At 34.3% G+C, this 14,995-nt stretch overlaps 1 protein-coding gene across 50 annotated transcripts in view; it reads left to right on the forward strand.

Moving 5' to 3' along the window:
- Positions 1-14,995, forward strand: part of ANK2 (ankyrin 2) — a 568,766-nt gene that overhangs the window by 348,279 nt on the left and 205,492 nt on the right. The window lies entirely within an intron of this gene.

Consider the following 14,995-nt stretch of genomic DNA (forward strand, 5'->3'; position numbering starts at 1 on the left):
ACCACCAAGCCCAGCTAATTTTGTACATATATATTAGTAGAGACAGGGTTTCACCATATTGGCCAGGCTGGTGTCAATCTCCTGACCTCAGGTGATCTGCCCAGCTTGGCCTCCCGAAATGCTGGGATTACAGCCATGAGCCACTGCACCTATAGTTTACTTCTAAAAAAAAGAATATTAGTGTTTCTATGTAGTTAGTATCAGCAAGATTCTAATTTCTTTCTGTATTTAATTTCTTTAGTAATGTCATAATTGTCATTTGTCTGTTGACCTAATCAAATTTAGAGAAGGTAGAGCGGCAGAGCCTGTCTAGTCAAGTGTACTGCTGAGTTCATTAGTTATCCATGACTTCAGCTATAAGACAGCAATGATACAGACACACTTTACTCATTAACCCTTAGAAAGAGTTAGGCATTATTTGATTTTATTGTGGATATTTGATAGAATTATAAAGGAAATTTAAAAAAAAATAGAGACAAAGTCTTAGTATGTTGTCCAGGCTGGTCTCAAACTCTAGGAGCTTGAATGATCCTCTTGCCTCAGCCTCTCAAAGTGCTAGGATATTAGGCATGAGCCACCACATCCAGTGAGTAAAGGAAACTTTGAAAAATAATTTTAATTTTAGGCAATGAGTTTCAGGTGAATTAATAAGATAGCAGATACATATTTTGCTAATTAAGATTTGAAATCAAGTGTTAAAATTTAGTAAGTCGGGAAAAAAATTTACTTGATCCCCAATTTTCACCAGTTTAATTCATGTCAATCAATGCTGCTTGACATTCCTATTGGCCAATTTCAACCTGTTGAACATCTTCCTTTATATTGTTTCATTTCCACAAAGACTTATCTATCTAATCTTTGCCACGTACTGTGCTGGACAGTGGAAACAAAGTTGAGTAAGTCATGGACTATTTCTACCTTGCAGGGCCAGGCCAACTAGGGATATAGACATGTAAACAGATAAATAGGGGACCCCACTTGAGCCATGCACAACATCTTTCACAGTGCTATGCTTGTACCTCACAGTCAAAACATATTCACAAATGATTGAATGTTTAGGGTGTTGGGGACCCCAGAGTAAATGGACTTGGTCAAACTTAAGGATAGATTTAAGGCAGTGTCCTGAAGAACCTATCCTTGCCTCTGGGAAATAGACTCACAGGCCCCACTTAATACAAATTCCTTTAAAAGTCAAATAATAAAAGACAACTGGTGAAGAATTCTTTATTGTTTCTTAAACCTGGCTTAAGCCTGATTTTTCTTTTAAAAGAAGATCTTGGGCATCTGGGCCAAAGATTTGTTCCATGAGATGAATTAACTAACCTTGCTTTTGTTTTTAGTTATGTTTAAATTAGGAATTTCCTTACTTTTCAAATTTCTCTTTAGAGTTGTTGCCAGTACTCTTACCCCAACAAATCAAGAATTTGTTTTGAAAGCTGCCTCAGAAGAAGTTCAGATATTCTTTGAAATGTAGTAATAACTACAGAGATTTTTATTGACAGAGTTCCAACAGAAGAATTTTGTAGTATAAGCTAAGTTTTTTTTTTTTTTAAGGCAGTGCAAGCTACAAATACTTGATTTGCTTATCTTTTTTTCTACTCCATGTACTACGTACTATAATTAATCAAACACATTTAAAGCCTATCCTATCTTTTACATTTTAGTGTAAAATTATGTAAATACTATAGCTTCCATATAATTCAAATTGAATAGCCCAAACATTCCTGACATTTATAGTTCATAGCACAATGGTAAATTTAGAAACTTACAGCAGGTCACATCCAATGATGATGAAGTGGCATCTCAGTTGTGCCCTGGTTTTATGGGAAAAGTGGGAAAATATCAGCTGCATGATATTAGTGAGAAAACTAATTCTGAGCTTGTGAGAAAACTCCTGCACAAAATTTTGTTTCAGTCTCATGTGTTTGTGTGTGTGCATGTGTGTGTGTGCATGTGTGTGTATGCACTGCAATTTCTTATTCTCACTGCTTAGCATTTCATGAAAGATGTTATTGATAGGTCAGCGTTATTCCCTTCTAGGGGCATTACAAGAGGGCCTTCCTTATTCTTAGGACATTCAGGAGCAGAGAAATGGGAAGGAGTGAAGCAAAGTCTAAAGAAAAACTGGGTCATCCCCCAGAGGTCACTCTATGGCTGCTATCTTTAGTCCATGCCTCTCTCTTGGACATTTTAGTGTTGCATTTTTAATTCCCTACTCTACAGTGACCAGCACTTCAAGTTTAATCAGTTAGAAACCAAACTGTGTTCTTTTCTCCAATTTTAGGGTGTTCTATTCCCCTAAATTATTGATCTTTATTGAAAGTGTCACTCATTATATGCAAAAGCCAGAGGTCCCCAACTTTTCCCTAGTTTCTTCTTTTCCATAAGCTTTCAAAGTCAATTTCCCCAAGTTTTGTAGCCTTTTTTCCCCTATATATGACAAATCCCTTCTTGTTTTCGCATGTTCCTGATGACACTGCTCACCAGGACTACCAAATAGTATGCCAAGTTTTCTCATGAATGCCATGTTTTTTTTTTTTTTTAACTTTACTTTAAGCTCAGGGGTGCTAGTGCAGGTTTGTTATATAGGAACTTGTGACATGGGGGTTTGTTGTACAGATTACTTCATCACTCAGGTATTAAGCCTCATTATTCATTTATCTTGATCCTCTTCTTCCACCCATGCTCCACCCTCTGAAAGGCCCCGGTGTGCGTTGTTCTCCTCTATGTGTCCATGTGTTCTTACCATTTAACTCCCACGTATAAGAAAACATGCGTTGTTTAGTTTTACGTTCTTGTGTTAGTTTACTGAAGATAATGGCCTCCAGCTCCATCTATGTCCTTGCAAAGGACATGATATTGTTCTTTTTTTTTGGCTGCATAGCATTCCATGGTGTATATGTGCCACATTTTCTTTATGCAATCTATCATTGATGGGCATTTGGGTTGATTCCATGTCTTTTCTACTGTGAATAGTGCTGCAATGAACATACACATGCATGATACTTCATAATAGAATGATATATATATATATATATATATATATATATATATATATATTCCTTTGGGTATATACCCAGTAATGGGATTGCTGGATTGAATGGTATTTCTGTCTTTAGGTCTCCGTGGAATCCTGATACCATTTTCCACAATGGCTGAACTAATTTATACTCCCACCAAGAGTGTATAAACATTTCTTTTTATTCACAACCTTGCCAGCATCTGTTATTTTTTGATTTTTTAATAGCCATTCTGACTGGCATTATATGGTATCTTAGATCACTGTGGTTTTGATTTGCATTTCTCTAATGATCTCTGATCTTGAGCTTTTTTTCATATGATTGTTGGTTGCATGCATGTCTTCCTTTAAAAAGTGTCTGTTCATATCCTTTGCCCACTTTTTTATGGACTTGTTTTTTTCTTGTAAATTTAAGTTTATCATAGATGCTAGATATTAGACCTTTGTCAGATGCATAGTTTGCAAAAGTTTTCTCCCATTCTATAGGTTGTCTGTTTACTTTGTTGATAATTTCTTTTGGTGTGCAGAAGTTCTTTAGTTTAATTAGATTCATTTGCCAGTTTTTGCTTTTATTGCAATTACTTTTGGCATCTTCATCATGACATTTTCATCTGTTCCTGTGTCCTGAATGGTATTGTCTGTGTTGTCTTCCAGGGTTTATATAGTTTTGTGTTTTACATTTAAGTCTTTCATCCATCTGGAGTATATTTTTGTATATGATGTAAGGAAGGGATCATTTTCAATCTTCTGCATGTGGCTAGCCAATTATCCCAACATCATTTATCAAATAGGGACTTTTTTTTTTCCCATTGATTGTTTTTGGCGGGTTTGTCAAAGATCAGATGGTTGTAGATATGCAGTCTTATTTCTGGGTTCTCTATTCTGTACAATCAGTCTATGTGTCTGTTTTTGTACCAGTACCATGCTATATTGATTACAGTATTCCTGTAGTATAGTTTGAAGTTGGGTAGAATGATGCCTCTAGCTTTGTTCTTTTTGCTTAGCATTGCCTTGAACACCGTGCTTTTTCCCCTCCAACTCATCCTCCATCCTTATCCTCATCACATACTAGAGTAGTAATTTAAAAATGGACATTCTGATCTTGCCTTTTCCTGTCTTTTATTTATGGTGTAACACTCAATCTCCCTGTTAGGACATACAAAACGTTAATGGTCTGGGCCCTAATTTACTTTTAGAATTTTAATTCTTTCCTGTTTCCAATATGATCTTTATAACTCACTTATACTGAATTTATAGTTTTCTCCATGGTGTGTTCTTTCATGCCCCTGTGACATTGCACTTGCTATTCCCTGGGCTGGCTATGTTTTCCACCTGCCTTATCAGCAGGAAACTTTATTAAACACTATATTGCAATATCTATTCTAAACGTAAACAGTAAAATAAATTTGTAAAACAAACAAACACCTATTGCTTAGACTACTGCCTCTACATGGATCCCTTGGATCCACTTTTCCCACTTCTATTCATGGTCTATCTTGTAGCTAAAGTTTTTTTTTTTTTAAGTTTTTAAAGTTTTAAGTTTTACAAAACTAAAAANAAAAAAAAAAAAAAAAAAAAAAAAAAACTTAAAAAATCATAAAATCTTTGACAGGATGAATCATGTTTATTTTATTTCTTCTGCATTCAATCCCTAGCATCGAACACAGTGCCTAGTATGTAGTAGGTACTGCAAAAATAATTATTTGATTCTCAGCTAAATAATTCATTGTTAAAGACAGATTAAGTTATTTTAACTATTTATCATAAAATAACCCACTGTTTGACTGATTTATTTTCACTTGAGAAATTGAAAACTATAGTATTTTTCCATTATGTTTACATATTTAGATAGATACAGCTAGATCCTTCCAGTAATTTAATCAAGTCAACTCAGTGAGTTAAACTGGAAAGCAATTTTTTAATACAGTACACATATTACATATTCTTTAGTTTCATAAAAAATTTTACATTTAAAAGATTTGTTGACACTGTTGTGCACCACTGGGTTGGCATGATGGGAGTGAGAAAAAAGATGCAAAATGCCTTTATATGTATCTTATTAGAATTGGAATTTTTCCTTCTAAAGTTCACCATTTGTTCTCAGTGTCCATGTAACTTGTTGCAAATATGCAAAAGATGCTAAAAGCTGTGCATCCTCATTTGTGACCCACATACTTTGGAGAATGGGGTGAATGAATAAGTTCTCAAAAATTATATACACATTAGAAAAATGGGCTTTTGGCATCTTACAGATGACAATGAAACTTTTTAAAAAATAAAAATCCCAGCTTTATGGAGATATATTTCAGATATTATACAATTCACCCATTTAAAGTGTATAATCCAATGATTGTTAGCATGTTCACAGAGTTGTGCAACCAACACCACATTCAATTTCATAACATCTTTGTCACTCCAAAAAGAAACTTTGTAATCGTCAGTAGTCATTCTCCATTTCTCTACCCACTCCCTCTTGTCTTCCCCGTGGCACCTTCTGGCCCCAGGCAATCACTTACCTACTTTACATCTCTGTATTCTTGTCTATTCTGGACATTTTTATATCAACAATAAACTTAAATAACAGTTTAGTAAAAGGGACTAACACACTAATGATTTCTATAAATAGCATAATTTTCATGCCCACATTCTTGATACCCAGTAAGTAGAAAGTTTTTTTTTTTTTTTTAATTAGAAACTCCAAGGATGGCACAAACAGAATTATTAGGTCTATTATTTCCAGAAAATTAAAATATTGCCCTGGGACAAGAAATGATACTAATTGCTATGTTATGTGGGAGTAGATATTAATATTGCAGAACTTATGTAGTAAAAAAAGTAAAAAATTGAAAAATTCGAGTTGAGTAACTGATGCATTGCTCTAAACTGGCCTTTGTTTTGAAAACAGGATAAATTTGTTCAGCATTGCATTTAATCAAGTAGAGTCAGGTCATCCCACTGTGGTTAAGCTATGATTAAGTTATATCTCCTAGGAAAAGCAATCACATATGTATGTATGTATATATGTGTGTATATATATATATTAAAAGTACAGGTTTTTCATTTGTAACAGTCTAATATATGTTAGTCTATATGTTATATACATTAGTCTAATATATATGTATGTGTATATATATATATGTATGTGTGTGTTTATACATATATATGTGTGTGTGTATGTGTGTGTGTATATATATATATATATATATATATATATATATATAGAGTGTTACAAATGAAAAGCCTGTATTTCCATGTGCATCTTCATGGGGCCACATTAAGATCAACAGTGTGAGAAGGTGTACCATGATAGAAAAATATATGCAAGTTCTTTTAAAATAGTGTCCATACTCAAAGTAATTGTGAAGCTTTTATTTTAAGAATGTATTTTTTGTTCAATCTTGAATAATTTAGTGCTAAACAAGTGATCTACTTTTTAGTGTGTGCAGCCCGTGGGGTACTGTCAGCACCTCATCTGTGTTGTGTCACGAAGCCGCTTCTGATTGAGTGATGTCTGCTTCAAAGCAGATGGTCTCTGAAGCTGAAGAATAAGGAGACCAATGGGGATAAAAATGTGGTGCCTACCTCAAGGGGGCAATAGTAAATTAACACTGTAGGATGTGGATGCGTAGCCTAATGAAAAATTGATGAAAGATTTTTTCATTTGGTTGGGTTTGTTTTTCATATCCTGACAGTTCTAAAAGCCTTGAAGGGAGGCTGAGACCAAATTCGGGTTCATTTATCCTAATCCCTAAGTATTGCAGTGGGACGAACTCTAATGTATCTTTTCTTAACGTTCTGTAATATTTTAACATGCTGATTAGGGAATGAAAAGAGTTTTGTATAGAGAATATTTCTTAAAGAAAGAATTAAATAAACTGCTGTTACCGAATGATCTCAAAAGCTCTCTCTTTCTTCCCTTGACCCAAATGTTGTTATAGATGGTTGTAATTCACTTATAAAACCAACCTTCTTTTATTTTTATGACCAGTGATGATCCAAAAGGAAATTCCTTTGGAAATTTGTGTACGATTTGTAAAAACTCTATGAGCTCTTCCATGTTTGAGCTTATATTCATTTAAGGCATGTTGACTTTTAGATGCTGGCAGAACATTTTTACAGAGATATCTAGCTAATTGAAAATTGGGAAAGAGATTGGGTCTGTGATACAAATTGTTTTAAAAATAGTTATAAGTAGAAAGTATTCTGTGTGTAGAGGCTTTTGAAGGTCTGATTATTATCTCAAGTTTATATGTAATAGTTAATGAGAGCTAACAGTTTTATACACAGCTAATAACAGTTGGAGATCCTAAAGCAATAATTGAGACCTATTTAGAATTCAATCATATATAGATGCTATTGGCATTATTAAACACCCAATGTGGAGTTCTGAAATTTGATGTTTTCTATTGTTGACATGAAGAAGTACAGATTTCCATGTTACTCTGGTTATTAAAAATATTAGGGCAAATTATCTGGAAACCATAATAGTCAACATTAGACTTGTATAATATTTTGCTTTCCTTTACATTGTCAGCATTTTGAACATAAAACAGTAAACAGAACTTTTCAAATGTATCTGTTCAAAAAGTATGGTTAGAGGTTGCATGTGGAATTACTATGAGATTTTAAGATACGTCCACACCAAGAGGAACCAGTATCAAAAATGAAGGAATCCTACTCTCCTAGTTCATATGTTACTCTCCAGAAGCATGATAGGCTCGTTAAGGAGGAATATTAACTTTTGCTACAGAGTTTAATGGCTAAAGAAACTAAGGTGCTTACCTAACTGAAGCAGTAATGTCTTCAATCTGTGTAACTGAGGCCTCTCAAACAGTATCTTATTTCTTAAAAAATCTGAAGCATTAGATATGTTTAGTTTTAACATGGACCTCAAATTGTTATTTAATCTGACATCTGACCTAAAGCAGAATGTTTCCCTTATTACTCTGATTTTCTTAGCAGAAATTTGGAAATGTTGTGATTCAAGTCACAAATATTTTCATCTACAAACTTACCATGTTCCTATTCAAATTCAGAAAATATTGGTATGTGTTCAGTGATAGAATTTCTGAGTTCTGCAGGCATTTCAGAGTTATCACACCTGGAGTACAAGTAATCAAAACCTATTGATTTTGCTCCTTACCAGAACTTCAAATTTTAAATTCACCGTAAAGTTCAACAGGAAACTAACAGAATAATAAACACCTAAGAAAGTTTTCACTTACCTTTGTTAAAGTTCCGATTTTAGTGAAAGTATTGGCTGCCTTATTGTCATAAATGTTTTAGTAACTGGCCTAGTTATAAACGCATTTCATGAAACCAAACTAATATCCACACAACGAACTTACTTTTTAAGTCATACTTCTAATATGTCATGAAATACCAGCTACAGATTTCATATTTCTTCAGTTTAATAATTCTTCAAACATGAATATATATTTATGCTCATGTGTGTGTGTATGTGTGTATACATGTACTTTCTAACATTTTAAAAGTACATAGAGAATGTGAAGTATAAAACAGTTATCAAAGAGATTTCATCAGAAATATCTTTTCTAGTTAACAACTTTTGTTTTTAATAGTTTAGGGTTTTTTGGATGTTTTTGGTAATAATTGTCATTTACTAGAGAATAGCATTACGTTATTAATATTTTGATTAAATTTTCAGAAAAGTAAATACCATCAAAAAATGAGTGTTCAGAACTTTTTAATGTATAACATTATCTCTGATAACTTACTTCACTTTTATTTATCCTGGAAAATTTAACAACTGAGATCTCTGAACCAGATCTGGTCTTCTTGAATTTGTAGTGACGATATTGAAGAACAGGGGAGTAATGCTATTTATACAATATGTACCAAGCATAATAAAAGTGGAATAACCTTCACTAATGCTAAGTGAAGAGTATAATTCATGTATAATCAATTAGAATTATGTAATTTTTATAATTACAAAGCCTCATGAATATCAGAACAACTAATTAAAAATCCTCCAGAGTTTTATTCTTAGTAAGCATTCTTTTGAGCTAAAGAACAAAATTTTATGTATTTAGTAATCTGCATTGTCTCTTAGACTGTACCATAAATATACAATACAATTTCCATTAAAAATATCATGTAAAATTGCATTTAAAAATTGCCTCCAGTCTGAAAAAAAGGTAATGCTTTTGAATACTAATTTTTCAATCTATTTACTTGTCTGTGATTTTGTCATCAGTTTACAAATTAGGAATAACTTATTTTTCAGGACTAACCTAGCTAATTTTTTAAAAAGTATATTTTATTGCACTTTAGGTTCTGGAGTACATGTGCAGAACATGCAGGATTGTTGCATAGGTACATACATGGCAATGTGATTTGCTGCCTCTATCCCCATCACCTATATCTGGCATTTCTCCCCATGTTATCGCTCCCCTACTCCCTACCCCCTGCTGTCCCTCTCCTAGTCCCCCTCAACATCCCAGTATGTGATGCTCCCCTCCCTGTGTCTGTGTGTTCTCATTGTTCAACACCCACCTATGAGGGAAAACTGCGGTGTTGGATTTTCTTTTCTTGTGTCAGTTTGTTGAGAATGATGGTTTCCAGATTCATCCATATCCCTACAAAGGACACAAACTCATGGTTTTTTATGGCTGCATAGTATTCCATGGTGTATATATGCCACCAGTCTATCATCTTGCCCAGTCTATCATCAATGGGCATTTGGGTTGGTTCCAGGTCTTTGCTATTGTAAACAGTGCCACAATGAACATACTTGTGCATGTGTCTTTATAATAGCATGATTTATAATCCTTTTAATATATACTCAGTAATGGGATTGCTGGGGCAAATGGAATTTCTATTTCTAGGTCCTTGAGGAATTGCCACACTGTCTTCCACAATGGTTGAACTAATTTACACTCCCACCAACAGTGTAAAATTGTTCCTATTTCTCCACATCCTCTCCAGCATCTGTTGTCTCCAGATTTTTTAATGATTGTCATTCTAACTGGAGTGAGATGGTATCTCAATGTGGTTTTGATTTGCATTTCTCTAATGACCAGTGATGATGAGCATTTTTTCATATGTTTGTTGGCCTCATGTATGTCTTCTTTTGAAGAGTGTCTGTTTATATCCTTTACCCACTTTCAAATGGGTTTGTTTGTTTTTTTCTTGTAAATCTGCTTTAGTTCTTTGTAGATTCTGGGTATTAGCCCTTTGTCAGATGGGTAGCTTGCAAAAATTTTTTCCCATTCTGTTGGTTGCAGGTTCACTCTCATGATTGTTTCTTTTGCTGTGCAGAAGCTGTGGAGTTTAATTAGGTCCCATTGGTCTATTTTGGCTTTTGTTGCCAATGCTTTTGGTGTTTTAGTCATGAAGTCCTTGCCTATGCCTATGTCCTGAATGCTTTTGCCTAGGTTCCTTCTAGTGTTTTTATGGTGTTGGGTCTTATGTTTAAGTATTTAATCCATCTGGAGTTAATTTTAGTGTAAGGTGTCAGGAAGGGGTCCAGTTTCAGCTTTCTGCACGTGGCTAGCCAGTTTTCACACCATTTATTAAACAGGGAATCCTTTCCCCATTGCTTGTTTTTGTCTGGTTTGTCAAAGATCAGATGGTTGTAGATGTATGACATTCCCTCAAGGTCTCTGTTCTGTTCCATTGGTCTATATCTCTGTTTTGGTTCATGTACCATGCTGTTTTGATTACTGTAGCCTTGTAGTATAGTTTGAAGTCAAGTAATATGATACCTCCAGCTTTGTTCTTTTTGCTTAGGATTGTCTTGGCTATGCGGCCTCTCTTTTGCTTCTATATGAAATTTAAGATGTTTTTTTCCAGTTCTGTGAAGAGGGTCATAGGTAGCTTGATGGGGATAGCATTCAGTTTTTGAATTTTAATAAATGAAATGAAAGACATGTCCTTTTTTGTGTGTGACCTTTTTTGCTTAGCATTATCTTTGTGAGGTCTATTGATGGTGCATGTAGATATGGTTCATTCATTCCTATTTTCACTGCTGTATAATATTCCAGTTTTATTCTCTTTTAAAGTTTAAGAATTTTGTAAATGAATTCATGAATCTCAACATAATATTGCAAAATAATCTTAATTAATACTTTGAAAGAGATGGAATTTGGTATGCTGTAGGTGGTTCTTATTTTTCATGGTTGGTATCTTAGGGAAAGCATAGATAAGTGATATAATTTATCTAGTGTGCTAGCAAAAAATAATGTTAAAATGTAATACTAAGTTAAGGGAAAAATTGCTGTCTTTATATGAAAATGAAATTTCAAATCATCTCTTGCTTAAAATATTCAGGTAGAATTTATTTAGTTAGATATTGTTCTGATTACAATTCTCAATTTTGTGTTATTAATTATCTTAAGTAGCATTCAGAAGTAAAAATATAAACACTTAAGTTTACTCTACCTTCTCCCCATAACTAAAGCATTTATAGAGTTCACTTTTATGTCTGAACCAATTTTCTTAACACATAGACCGTTGGATTAAGAACACTCTTTTGGGAAGAAGTTGCATTTACTCTCTCTGAAGATTAGAGGACCTGTCAGTAATTTTCATTTAGTAGCAATCTAAAGAACTATTGAAGGACACTAAATGTAGGTTAACCTACATGCTTGAGCCAGAGTGTACAAATTTATGATTTATAAATTGGTGGCAGCTGAATAGAAATTGTCAAGTGGGATTTTGCAGTGTAAAGTGTTTTATATCACTTATGTGTTCTGACTGCAGGAAAGAAACTTGTGCAATTCTTTCCAAAAAATTCCAATATACCCAGCATGCAGTTCTTGGTTGCCCCAAATTGCTGGTTTTTGACAAGATAGCGATAATGATGTGAGCTATTGAAAGAGCTGAATTAATTAAACAATGGAGCAGTCCCTTGTTTGTACAGAAGTACAATTCTGTAAGTGCAAGCATTCAGATATCACAAAGAGACTTCTCTGCAGCATCGTCATCACGGGAGACAGACCACACCCAGTTCTGATTCATTTTGTCCCTTGCACCTGTACATCTCCATGTATTTTTAAATGCTCTGGTATAGCTTAGGCCTGCTGGCAACACAGCAATATCAGGAACCTTCACATTTGAAGAAGGTCATGTGTGTGCCTTGATAATTTGATTTATTGTTATGATTTTGCATTTATCCCTGACAAGAAAAACCACTAATATAAAACAAACTCAGTAAGTGTCCTTTGTGCCTGTCACTGGTCTAAGCATGTTCACATCATCATATTTTTCCTTATCAATTCTATAAAGTACATTTACTTTTTGAGATATACAATGACCCAAGATCAGACAAGTCATGATTTGCTAGACATGGATTTTAACTTATCCTACATTCCTAGGAAGAGACCTAAGAAATTGTAAATGTTCCTTATTATCCTGGTATTCTTATTAAAGTTTCCCTCTCAAGTGACATTATTAAGCTTTATTTATTTGTATTGCTATAAAAATGCAGGTCTCAGAGTAGGCAGGTAAATGACCCTGTTTTTACAAAGGAATGACTGCTTCCTAAGAAAATAAGCAGATTCCTCAAATTCCACAAGAAATATGTGCTTTACTTAAGGTTAACCAGTCAGCAAATATGTGTGTAGGGCGCAACATAAGCTGAAGACTGACGGGAGGTGTTTGGTGCCACTCTTTCAAGGCCAGTCGGGGCTGCTCGTTGGGCCACCCTTTTAGAGAAGTGGTTCTCAAACTTGAATAATCTATTGATTTCTTTTAAAGTATATTAAAAAATTATGACCTCCAGTGTTATTTTTATTATAGTGTTAATGTAAATATTAAAAACATAAAACCACATAAAACTCCTTAAATTCTTGTGCCAATATAAAAAAGAAGCTTTGACAAATTAGGTAAAACTTAGTAACATAAATTTTATAGTGTTATTCAAATAAAGGACATAAATTTAATACAATGAATAGAAATGTCTAAAACTAAATTTGACATACTATGTTTAGCAATAAAAGATATAACCTCCAACTTCTATATTTAATTAGTTTCTGAATTTTATTCCCATAAAAATGATTTAAAGAATACCTTTTTTGTAAGTATGTTGTGCAAACTATTCTTAATAACTTTAAGACGTCAGTTCCTACTTCAGGCTAATAAAACTTAAAGCTATCAGATAATAGCTTTAAGAAAATATAATCTTTGAAAGCTCTCTTTATTTGCTTGGACAGGAAATTTCTATTGGGATAGAGTTGTATACTCAAACCAATAAAAGCTAAAATTGAAAACTGAAAAAATGTTTCACTGTGGATTTTCTGTTACACTCACTGCTAATGATCAGTGCAATTTGAACCATACGAAGACAGCATCTGAGCACATGTTAATATGCTGACTGCTGCTGCTCAGGCACTTTTGGCTCATCATGTTCTGCCATGTATGATAAGCAGATTCTCTGATGATTCTTGTCTTTCTACTACAGCAAAACATTCTGTCTATATGCATCTGTATATCATTTGGACTTTACTTGTTATGCACTGAGTTATAAACACAAAGGCATATACTGAAATTATGTGGTTATACTCACTTATAGGGTAGCCATGTAGAGGACCTGGAATATGCTATTATTTTCTTTATTAGGTTATTATTGAAACGTAAACAGAGAATTAAAAACTTAAAAAACTTGTGGCAAGCTCATGGACCCCTATGGGTACACCCCTAGAGCCTTTGGGACAGCACTCTTTTGGAATATAATGTGGCTCTATGAACGCACATTCCTTCCTGCCTTTCAAGTCCACACTGCTGGGTGCTAAGAAAGTTGTTCTGTTTTTCTAACATTCAGATACAAGACAACATACAGAACTGTGTCAAGAAGAATTTAAAGGGAAATTTTTCTTTCTCGGCCTGAGATGTCACTCCAGGGTTACAAAGGGGGCAAGTTTTAATGACATCCATCTGTTGCAGATTAAAATAGGTGGGGCTCAGCATTGGAATTCCTTGTCCAGAGTTTGACTATGGGCATAAGCACAATTGGTTTTAGGATCTGCGTGTCATAGGGACACAAAGCAGCAAGGCAGAGAGAGAATAGTCTTATATTCGTCCGACATTCTCCCAAAGGAGCTGCTTTTGCCTCATTTTCTCTTTATTATGCTTTTATGTGTGAAATCTACTGGTTGAGCAAAGAAAACAATCTATTTTAAAAGCATGCTTTTCCTCCTACTTATCCTTGATTTGAAAAATCTTGCTTTTATCGTAATCAGTGGGAAACACAGCATGGCAAACACATTGCTGTATCTCTCTCTATGAATGTTTGAATCCTCTTTCATCTCTGTATTGATTGAAGATAACCAGGATAACCACTGTTTATCCAAAGCGCTTGTGTCAAAAGCTTTAATCACAGATTGACCTCATTGTAGGGTATGATGTGCCTGTGTTTGTATGGAACGGGGAGAAGTATATTTCTATGCAAGTATATACATTTGAACTTCAATAATGTCAACATTCACACATAAATTTTAAAACCCCGTTTTATTTCTGTCCATGAAATTCACATTCTTGGACTATTTTATAATAGTATTTCCATGTAATGCATTTTCTCACTGTGGGGGAAACTAAATCCCTTACAGGGTTCTAGAAGAATTCAACTTATACGAAGGTCGATGACTCAACTGCTGAAGTGGTTCTTGGCAGGATGGCTCAGATATTACGTTTCCATTGGACCCAGCCCCTTCAGAACACTGAAAGCATTGTTTTCTAAAATTCTAAAGATTTTCTGTAACTTTGACATGCATCCACTTTTTAAAAGTCTGATTCAGAAAAGAGAAAACCAGTTACGAACACTTTTTGTTACTCTATAACATCAAAAGCAATCCTCAATGTCATGCCCAATCCCCAGAGAAGGTTCAAAGGCCGTCTATGACATAGTCCTCAGCAATACCTGAGGCCCCACGAGACCATCATCAGCTGCTCCAGGCTTCTGCAGTGCTTTTTCTAGGTGTCTCTTCATCCCTTTCAGGTTAGGGTCTTCCTCTGGCT

This window comes from Cebus imitator, unplaced genomic scaffold (assembly GCF_001604975.1).
Source record: "Cebus imitator isolate Cc_AM_T3 unplaced genomic scaffold, Cebus_imitator-1.0 Scaffold17, whole genome shotgun sequence".
Lineage (NCBI taxonomy): Eukaryota > Metazoa > Chordata > Mammalia > Primates > Cebidae > Cebus > Cebus imitator.